The sequence below is a fragment of the Molothrus ater genome, unplaced genomic scaffold, assembly GCF_012460135.2.
Source record: "Molothrus ater isolate BHLD 08-10-18 breed brown headed cowbird unplaced genomic scaffold, BPBGC_Mater_1.1 matUn_MA677, whole genome shotgun sequence".
In the NCBI taxonomy this organism is placed as follows: Eukaryota; Metazoa; Chordata; class Aves; order Passeriformes; family Icteridae; genus Molothrus; species Molothrus ater.
In genome coordinates this window covers 31,568-42,169 of record NW_023416835.1, presented here as the reverse complement: position 1 = coordinate 42,169, position 10,602 = coordinate 31,568, and the positions used below count along the sequence as shown (strand labels likewise).

At 33.7% G+C, this 10,602-nt stretch overlaps 1 long non-coding RNA gene across 1 annotated transcript; it reads left to right on the top strand.

The window, feature by feature from the left end:
- Positions 1–625: 625 nt before the first annotated feature.
- Positions 626–2,770, top strand: LOC129047143 (uncharacterized). The gene is made up of 2 exons (XR_008509137.1): positions 626–1,764; positions 2,339–2,770. It is a non-coding gene; the product is annotated as an uncharacterized LOC129047143 (long non-coding RNA).
- Positions 2,771–10,602: the final 7,832 nt, after the last annotated feature.

The window sequence follows — 10,602 nt, the reverse complement described above, 5'->3', positions numbered from 1 at the left end:
GGATCAGAGGAGGGCAGGTGAGTTGAGTTTAGGCAGGCTGATTCCTAGGTGAGCGTTACACAGCAGCATGCTAAGCGTGTCCCTTTTCTCTTTGCAGGTATCTTCCGGGCACCCTCTGGAGCCAATCAAGATTTGAGGTGAGCCAGGGCAGTGGTGCAGAGGAGTCCCGGGGATTACTGTTTTTGAGGGCAATAGTCAGGTTTTCTGTTTTGTCTTAGGTACCCTGAGGAGGCTCGTAGCCCAAGCTTGGAAACGGCAGCACCGAAGCACACACGGAGAGCATCTCAACGTCCACGTCGACCGAGGATGGATTTTGTCCTCTCATCTTCCAAAAGCTAAGTGTCGGGGCCAGCGGTTGGGAGAAGGGGGAATAGCCTTTACTATCACAGGAGGCAATCAGATGTCAGCTTAGGGGACAGGTCTGTAGCGGGGTGGGCTCTCTGGAAGTAAAGGGAGAGGGTTTCCCCTCAGCCTCGCCAGAGCCTTTGCCGGGCAGGACAGTTCCGACCCATCTCCACATTCTCGGGAACTTTGCGTCGTCCGCCTCCCTCGACTCGTGACGTCGTCACGGATCTTTCCCCGAGGAGCTCGCCTTCACGTCCGGAGCCGGCCACGGTCACCCGGCAGTCTGCTTCCTTCTCTAGGCTCGCCGCCCCTCTCAAGCATCCTCTTAACTGCTTCGGCACTAACTTCTTTTGTTGAGTTACATTTCATCATCACGTGCCATCGTCATAGGGCTTCCTTTCCTTTGGCATCATCAGCCTCTGGCTCATCTTGCGTTAGGAATCTCGGGTCCCTATTGGGACAGTGCCAGGCAGTTGCCACTCGTCTCCGTGTTATGTCGTCCGTGTCCGTGTTATGTCGTCCGTGTCCGTGTTATGTCGTCCGTTTCCATCGTCTTATGTGTCACAGGCCTTTGTTACGTCTCGATGCTTTCTCGGCAGTATTCCGTGCCACATAGGCCATATTCTACTCACGTTCCTCTCCGGATATCCCTTATTCCGGCATCTTTACATTTTTACTCTTTGGGACAGGAATGTCTCAAAGGGACAAGATGTTCTCATCCGTCTTCTTTTCACTACCGGCTTTGGTAGTGCCTTTTTTTCCACGCCATTCTCTTGGACTTCTGGAGGAAGCGTCTTACACCCTCCTCAGGTGACTGCAGGAGTTCTATAGGTTCCATCCTCCCAAGGGGTATAGGGCTCAAGAATTAATCTTCCAGAGAGCTATCTCAAGTCCTGGCTTATACTGTATGTACTTACATTGTTTGTGCCTATGCTGGCTTATACTGTATGTACTTATACTGTATGTACTTACATTGCGTTTACCTATGTTGGCTTACACTGTATGTACTTACATTGTGTGTACCTATGCTGGCTTATATTGTATGGACTTACACTCCATGTACACTTGCACTGCGTCTGTATGCGTCTGCTTTTATTGTGTGTGCTCATGTTGTACCACTTATGGTTGGAGCTGCCCTGCCCTGGCATGTAGTCACAGTTAGGTAGCAGAGTTATAAAAACTTTACTGTTCATCTGTCTTTAGTGGGGTTTAGGGTAGAAAATTTATTGGTCCAGAGCAGGGACAAGTCCTAGCTGTCAGCCACTCGTTGACCGCTTCCTGTCGTCTCACAGGTCCCTGAGGCTACTGATTTCCCCAGAATCTACCATTTGACCTCGAGGAGCGGCAGCCAGAAGAAGCGTGGAAGCGCGTTCTTCAGCGTCTCGAGGAAGAGCCGTAGGGAACGTTTAAATGGGAGGAGTGCGTGAGCGTGTGTGAGAGCACGTGCCTGTGTCTGTCTGCGTCTGCTCGTCTCTGCGTGTGTGAGCGCATGCTGACGGGATTTAACCTTGTGTGTGTGACTTTTGCTTGTCAGGTTTTTCAACTCATTTGTAAATTTAGAGTAAAAAATCCCCAGCTGGGTTTAGCCCCCCCACCCCCCCCGGCTGTTTTTTTTTTCTTTTTTTTTTTCCCCCGGCTGGGTTTTTTTTCCCCGGTCCCGGTCGGTCAGCGAGGCGACGTTCATCGCCAAAGTTTGGGCACAGACCCTCCCGGGACCGGGTATTTCTTCAGGCAGGGGGAATTTTTGGAGGCTCCAGGGAACCACGTTCCCGAGGACCAATGATTGCTGGGGTGTAATTTAGCAGTTGTGGTGAGAGGGATGGTGAGTTTGTGTGTCATTTGAAGGGGGTGTTAATGGTAGATGAGTGCTGTTTTTTGTGTGCTTTTGTTGTTTTGGGTGTCCTGTAACAATAAACCCACAAGTAATGAAAATAGAAAAAGGTTATAATCTTGTGTTAATATGTGTGTTGTGTTGTATTGCTCTGTATTGCAGGGTGAGCACAGGGTGAACTCTCTCCTCCTTGCTGTGACACCTGGGCTGGCAGGGATGACACAGTGACCTCTGCCAGCTGATGCTGCCTGTGCCATCACCTGGCACTGACGTGTTTGATGAAAATCCTTTTGCTGGGTTTTTTCTCCTGAGAAGCCTCAGAACAGAAATGGAACCAATAACAATCTGCTGGCTGTGGAGTGTGGGCTGGAGATGGTTTAGTAACAGGGGCATCTTGGGTTGGTCTCCTGTGCATTGTTTCTACTTGATGACCAATCATGGTCCAGCGGTGTCGGGGCTGTGAGCAGTCCCAGGTTTTTATTATTCATTCCTTTCCAGCTTTCTGATGTCTCCTTGCTCTTTTAGTGTAGTTCTAATATCTCATTTTCTTTTAATATAATAGAGATCATAAAATAATATTTCAGCCTTCTGAAAGGGGGAGTCAAGATTCTTATCTCCTCCCTTGTCCTGGAGGACCCTCAAACACCACCACAATCAGCGGCCGAGCGGGTTTGTGCGAGCCTCTCAGGAACCCTCGGCCGGTCCCGAGTTGGCAGACACCAGGGGGCAGCCCCGACACGGCCGAGAGCGGGGAGACACTCTCTGTGCCCCGAGGATACTGAGGGCACCTGGCCTGGTCGCCTTTGCAGCAGCAGAGACACCAGAGACAGCGGTAGATGATAAAGGGACGACTCTTAGCAGGGGTTAATGCAAGGTTTTATTAGGAGTCCCATAGGAGCTCCTGCACCTCAGGGGGCTCCTGCCCAGAGCCCTGGGAGATGTGCCAAGGTTACAATTTAAGGGAGGTGGAAACCGAAAGTAGATAACATCCTACCAACCATTAAGTGACCCTAAGGGATGGATGCTGGGGGATAGACATATAGGACAGCGTATGGGGCAAGGCTTGGGGGGCTGACCCCTAGCCTCTGGCTAATCACTCGAGGACTTGGACTGAAACTTCTGCATGGGGGGGATGGGAGGCTGAGTGATTGACAGAGAGCCAGGGTGGGGGTTTGGGGATGATCTCATCCCGGGAGAGGGATAACACAGGTAAAGGGAGGGGGGTACAGTTTGGGATAAACCATTTGGGAAAAATTACTTCAAAGTATTACAAAGTATAAAAATGCACTACAGCAGGTTTGGGCAGCACCAAATAAAATGTAATAAAATGCTTTAAAAATAGAAAAATTAAAAAAAAATAAATAAAATAACAAAATTAATTAAAAATAAATAATAAAAAAAAAACGAACTGTAAAGTGCTGTAAAGTGCCGTACAAGTTCCATAAAATGTAGTGCCGTAATGCAAGACCCTCAAACACCACCACAATCACCAGCTTAAATTGGTCTGGGCAGCACCAAATAAAATAAAATAAAAAGCTTTAAATATAGAAAAATTAAAAAAAAAATTAAATAAAAAACAAAATTAAAAAAATAAATGCTTTAAAAATAGAAAAATTAGAACTAAAAAATAAAAAGAAAATTAAAAAAATAAAATGCTTTAAAAAGAGAAAAATTAAAAATAAAAATTTAATACAAAACAAAATTAAAAAAATATAATAAATGCTTTAAAAATAGAAAAATTAGATATAAAAATTATATTAAAAATTAATAAAATTAAAAGGTTTAAAAATAGAAAAATTAAAAATAGAAATAAAAAATTAAATTAAAAAATAAAAAAAAGGTTTCAAAATATAAAATTAAAAATAAAAATTAAATAAAAAATAAAATTAAAAAAATAAATGCTTTAAAAATAAAAAATTAAGAATAAAAATAAATAAAAAATAAAATTTAAAAATTCCAAAACTTTGAAAATAAAAAATTTAAAAAATAAAAATTAAATAAAAAACAAAATTAAAAAATAAATGCTTTAAAAATAGAAAAAATTAATATAAAAATTAGAAAAAAAAATTAAAAAATAAATGCTTTAATAATACAAAAATTAAAAATAGAAAAATAAATAAAAAACAAAATTAAAAGAATAAATGCTTTAAAAATAGAAAACTTAAAAATAAAAAAATTAAGAATAAAAATAAAAAAAAAATTTAAAAATTCAAAAACTTTGAAAGAAAATTTAAAAAATAAAAATTAAATAAAAAACAAAAAAATAAATGCTTTAAAAATAGAAAAAATAAATATAAAAATTAGAAAAAAACCAAAATTAAAAATAACTGCTTTAATAATACAAAAATTAAAAATAGAAAAATAAAAAACAAAATTAAAAAAATAAATGCTTTAAAAATAGAACACTTCAAAATAAAAAAATTAAAAATAAAATTAAAAAAATAAAAAGCTTTAAAAATAGAAAAATTAAAAATAAACATTCAATAAAAACAAAATTAAAAAATATAATAAATGCTTTAAAAATAATAAAAATAAATATAAAAAATAAAAAATTAAAAAAATAAAAAGCTTTTAAAATAGAAAAATTAAAAATAAAAACGAATTTAAAAAATTTTAAAAGGCTTTAAAAATAGAAAAATTAAAAGTTAAATAAAAAAATACACAAATCAAATAAATGCTTTTAAAATAGAAAAATAAACAATCAATAAAAAACAAAATTAAAAAATATAATAAATGCTTTAAAAATAAAAAATGAAATATAAAAATTAAATAAAAATAAAAAAATAAAAAGCTTTAAAACTAGAAAAATTAAAAATAAAAATAAAAAAATTTTAAAAATAGTTTAAAAAGAGAAAAATTTAAAAAATTAAAAATAAAATTTAAAAAACAAAAACCTTTAATAATAGAAAAATTAAAAATAAATATAAATATTTAAAAAATAAATGCTTTAAAAATAAAAAAAATTAATAAAAAAATTTAAAAAATAAAAAGGTTTAAAACTAAAAATAAATAAAAAATAAAATTAAAAAAATACAAATCCTTAAAAATAGAAAAATAAAAATTAAATAAAAAACAAAATAAAAAAATAAATGCTTTAAAAAAAGAAAAATTAAATTTAAAAATTAAATTTAAAAATATTTTTAAAATAAAATAAAAATCTTTAAAAATAGGAAAATTAAAAAGAAAAACAAATAAAAAAATTAAAAAAAATAAAATAAAAAGCTTTAAAAATAGAAAAATTTAAAAAACCCAAAATTAATAAAATAAAATGAATTAAAAATACATGAAAAACAAAATAAAAACTCTAAAGTGCTGTAAAGTGCCGTAAAATTTCCATAAAACGTCGTAAAACTGCTGTAAAGGGCGACTGTCGTAAAAGGTGCCGTAAAGCGCGACTGTCGTAAAAGTGTCGTAAAAGGTGCCGTATAGCGCGACTGTCGTAAAAGGTGCCGAAAAGCGCGACTGTCGCAAAACTGTCGTAAAAGGTGCCGTAAAGCGCGCCTGTCGTAAAAGGTGCCGTAAAGCCCGACTGTCGTAAAAGGTGCCGTAAAGTGCGACTGTCGCAAAACTGTCGTAAAAGGTGCCGTAAAGCGCGACTGTCGTAAAACTGTCGTTAAAGGTGCCCTAAAGCGCGACTGTCGTAAAAGGTGCCGTAAAGTGCGACTGTCGCAAAACTGTCGTAAAAGGTGCCGTAAAGCGCGACTGTCGTAAAACTGTCGTAAAAGGTGCCGTAAAGCGCGACTGTCGTAAAACTGTCGTAAAGCGCGACTGTCGTAAAGCGCGACTGTCGTAAAACTGACGTAAAAGGTGTCGTAAAGCGCGACTGTCATAAAAGTGTCGTAAAAGGTGCCGTAAAGCGCGACTGCCGTAAAAGGTGCGTTTTTTCGACAGTCGCGCTTTATGACACTACCTTTTTTACGGAACTTCTACAGTACTTTACAGCACCTTACGGATTTTATTTTGTTTTTTAATTATTTTTAATTAATTCTATTTTTTAAATTTAATTTTTATTTAATATTTTTTTTAATTTTCCGATTTTTAAAGCTTTTTTTTATCTTTTTTTTAGTTTTAATTTTTTTATTTTAAAGCATTTATTTTATTTTGAAATTTTCCTTTTTATTTAATTTTTAGTTTTAATTTTTATATTTCTAAAGCATGTTTTAAATTTTTTTATTTTTATTTTTTTCCTAATTTTTACTTTTGATTTTTTGATTTTTAAAGCCTTTTTAATTATTTTTTATTTAATTTTATTTTTGATTCATTTATTTTTAAAGCTTTTTATTTTATTTTAATTTTTTTTTATTTAATTTTTTTGTTTTATTTTTTTAAAGCATTTTTTTTAAATTTATTTTTTATTATTTAGTTTTCATTTTTTATTTATAAACTATTTATTTTATATTTTAAATTTTATTTTTTATTTCATATTTATTTTTGCTTTATCTATTTTTAAAGCATTTCTTTTATTTTTTTAGTTTTTATTTAATATTTAGTTTTGATTTTTTTATTTTTAAAGCATTTATTTTATTTTTAACTTTTTATTTACTTTTTATTTTTGATTTTTCTATTTTTAAAGCTTTTTATTTTATTTTTTAATTATATTTTTAATTTAATTTTTTTTTTATTTTTTTATTTTTAAATCATTTATTTTATTTTTTAATTTTATTTTTTATTTCATTTTTATTTTTTGCTTTTTCTATTTTTAAAGCTTTTTTATTTTTTAATTTTATTTTTATTTAATTTTTTGTTTTAATTTTTTTATTTTTAAATAATTTATTTTATTTTTTTAATTTTATTTTTTATTTCATTTTTATTTTTTGCTTTTTCTATTTTTAATGCTTTTTAAAAAAATTCATTATTTATTTCATTTTTAGTTTTTATTTTTTTATTTTTAAAGCTTTTAAAAATTTTTTATTTAATTTTTATTTTTGATCTTTCTATTTTTAAAGCTTTTAAAAATTTTTTTATTTAATTTTTTATTTCATTTTTAGTTTTAATTTTTTTTTTGAACTATTTATTTTATTTTTAAAATATTATATTTTATTTCATTTTTATTTTTTGCTTTTTCTATTTTTAAAGCATTTATTTTATTTTTTTACTTTTATTTTTTATTTAATTTTTAGTTTTGATTTTTTTATTTTTAAAGCATTTTTAATGTTTTTTTAATTTAATTTTTATTTTTGATCTTTCTATTTTTAAAGCTTTTAAAATTTTTTTTAATTTTCAGTTTTAATTTTTTTTATTTTTAAACATTTATTTTATTTTTTAATTTTATTTTTTATTTCATTTTTAGTTTTAATTTTTTATTTTTGAACTATTTATTTTTTATTTTTTATTTGATTTTTAAATTTTTTTATTTTTAAAGCTTTTTAAAATTTTTAAATTTTATTTTCTATTTCATTTTTATTTTTTGCTTTTTCTATTTTTAAAGCATTTATTTTATTTTTTTAATTTTCCTTTTTATTTAGTTTTTAGTTTTGATTTTTTTATTTTTAAAACATTTTTTTATTTTTTATTTTTTATTTAATTTTTATTTTTGATCTTTCTATTTTTAAACCTTTTTTTATTTTTTATTTAATTTTTAGTTTTAATTTTTTTTTTAAACATTTATTTTATTTAATTTTATTTTTTAATTTTATTTTTTATTTATTTTTAGTTTTGATTTATTTTTAAAGCATTTCTTTTATTTTTTTAATTTTATTTTTTATTTAATTTTTTAGTCTTGATTTTTTTATTTTTAAAGCATTTCTTTTTTTTTAATTTCATTTTTATTTCATTTTTAGTTTTAATTTTTCTATTTCTAAGCATTTTTTAGTTTTTTAAATTTTTTTTTAATTTTTAGTTTTTTCTGTTTTTAAGCTTTTTATTTTTTAATTTTCTTTTTTTTATTTTCCCATTTTTAAAGCATTTATTTTATTATTTTATTTTATTTTTTATTTAATTTTTATTTTTAATTTTTCTATTTTTAAAGCTTTTAAATTTATTTTATTTGGTGCTGCCCAGACCAACTCAAGCTGGTGATTGTGGTGGTTTTTGAGGGTCTTGCAGTTACCCCGATTAATAGGTAGAGATGATGTTTGGAGGCCACAGTGTTACAGGTAGGGGTTAAACTGTTTTTTAGGGTCTTTCAGGTGATTTTTCAGGGATTTTTAGGGATATTTTAGGGGTTTTTTTACAGGAGTTTTTTAGGAATTCTCTGGAAATGTTTAGGATACCTTAAGGGCTTTTTCAGGGCTTTAAAAATAATTTTTAGGGTGTTTTAATGACTGTCTTACCGGGGCGCCCCAGCCACCCAAGGCACCCCGTGCCGGCGCCGCGGCGCTCCAGCCCAGCCTCCCGTCAGCGCCGCCCGTGGTCGCTTCCCCTCTCCTGCCGCAGCCGCTGCATGGCGGGCCGAGCTGCGCCTTCCCCACCGCACCCTCCCACTTCAGATCTGCTGGATGGCGCGGCTCCGCCGCCTCCTGCAACCACGGACGTCCCGGCGTTCCCTTCCACGGCCGCAGCCGCAGCCCCGTTCCCATTCCTGCAGCTCCGCCGCCTCCGGCACACCCCGGCCCGCCCGGCGCCATGATGACCGCCCGCGCCGCCGTAGTGACGGAACCCACACATGCGCAGTTGCTACAACCCCAGCACCAGCGATATCACTCCACGCCGACTCATCGAACCGCAGCGCTGCTTCCGGGATCAGCCGCACGCATGCGCAGTTCTATCTCCACAGCCCTGCCGCCATCCCCCACTGCGTTTGCCGCAGCTTTGGTACAGCCCGGTCCTGAGTCGCTGCGTGTCGCTGTCCGGCCACAGCCGGCATCCCTGTGCCCTGTCACGCCACTTCTGCCGCCACTGCATCTGTACACGGCACCACAGCAGGCGAAAACTGCAGCGCCTTGCACGTATCCTTCCGCGTCTCTCCTTCTGCCGGCACCGAGAGATCCCTCCGCAGTGCAGCGCGTAACAGTGCACAACCGATACCTGGTGTGCCTCCGCGTTTTCGCCTTCCACACTCCTAGCACCCAGTGGGACTACTTTGTGTCACGATTCGTCTGCACAGCCACATCCATGCACACAAACCGTGCGACGAGGAGGAGGAGGAGGAGGCTGGAATATGACAGCTGCTTTAATAAATACAGGACAGAGAGAGAATTATTTTGCCCCTGCAAATGCCAGCTCTTTGATCCCAACACAAAAGAATTTTGAAAAAGAACTGTTCCCAAATAGCTCCAGAGTCCCCTCAGTGTTTGGGACAGATTTCTCGACCCACAAATAGACAGTAAACCCTGAAAATTTGCCAGCATTAATGCCAAAATTAGAAAACTTACAAAAATCTTTTGATAATTTTCACCTAACAGACTGGTGTGAAAAACATCAATCACTTGCTTTTAAAATTTTTGAAAGTTTAATAGTAATAAAATGGTTATAAAAATAGTCATACAATTAGAGTAATAATAATTTGGACAATTTGAATTAGGACAATATGAGACAACAAAAACAAAGAGTTACGGACGTCCGGGTACCTTTTTCTGGGCAGCACGGGCCTGAAAAAGGACCCCCGTTAACAAAGGATTAACCCTTAAAAGCAATAGCCTGTTGCATAGTCATACACTTCGTACATGGTGCATAAATTCCATTCAAACACAGGATTCTGTCTGCTCATCATCCACTTCTTCCTTCTAATCCTAACAGCGCTTTGGAGGCAGGAAGAAGTTTGTTTCTTCTGATAAGAGGGCAATAAATTCTTTTTCTCTGAAAGATCCAGGTGCCCTGTGGCCGCTATCTCACTGCAAGTCCTTTCTTTAAAAAAAGTATCTTACATAGCATCGTTTCTATTTTAACAGTTTTTGTAACCTAAAACTATATTTAACACACTACTTAAGAGAATTAATACAGCATTACTTTCTAACACAACACATATAATATTCATTTTAATATTTCAAAAAAGCCAATAATAAAATACCTGCATTTTTCACAATCCCCACTCTTATTCTTTGTAAATCATTTGGCTTGAGCAATATTTCTTATCTACTTGCATCTTCTGGACTATGCGGGCAAAATAAAACAGGGGATTACACAAGGAAGAAATATAAAAATAGTTGCAACACATAAAATGGAAGATCTTAATTTCTTCTAATACATTACCCTACCAGCTAGGTTTTAACATTGTTTTCTAATTTTTGGACCGGTACCTGGGTTATTATATGCATATATATTTTTTTCTTCTTTGATTTCTTTTGCTTTTTCTAGAATGACTTTTCTGTGGTCATCAATTTTCAACAATTTGATATATTAAACTTTCCACAAACATCCCCTTCTTTGGCCAATAAATAGTGTAAAGCCAACCTATTCTGATACACTACAGTTTTTGTTTGGCTTAGCTGACTTTATATTAACTCCAATGCCTGGGCAGCTCCATTTGCTATCATTTCCATAACTGC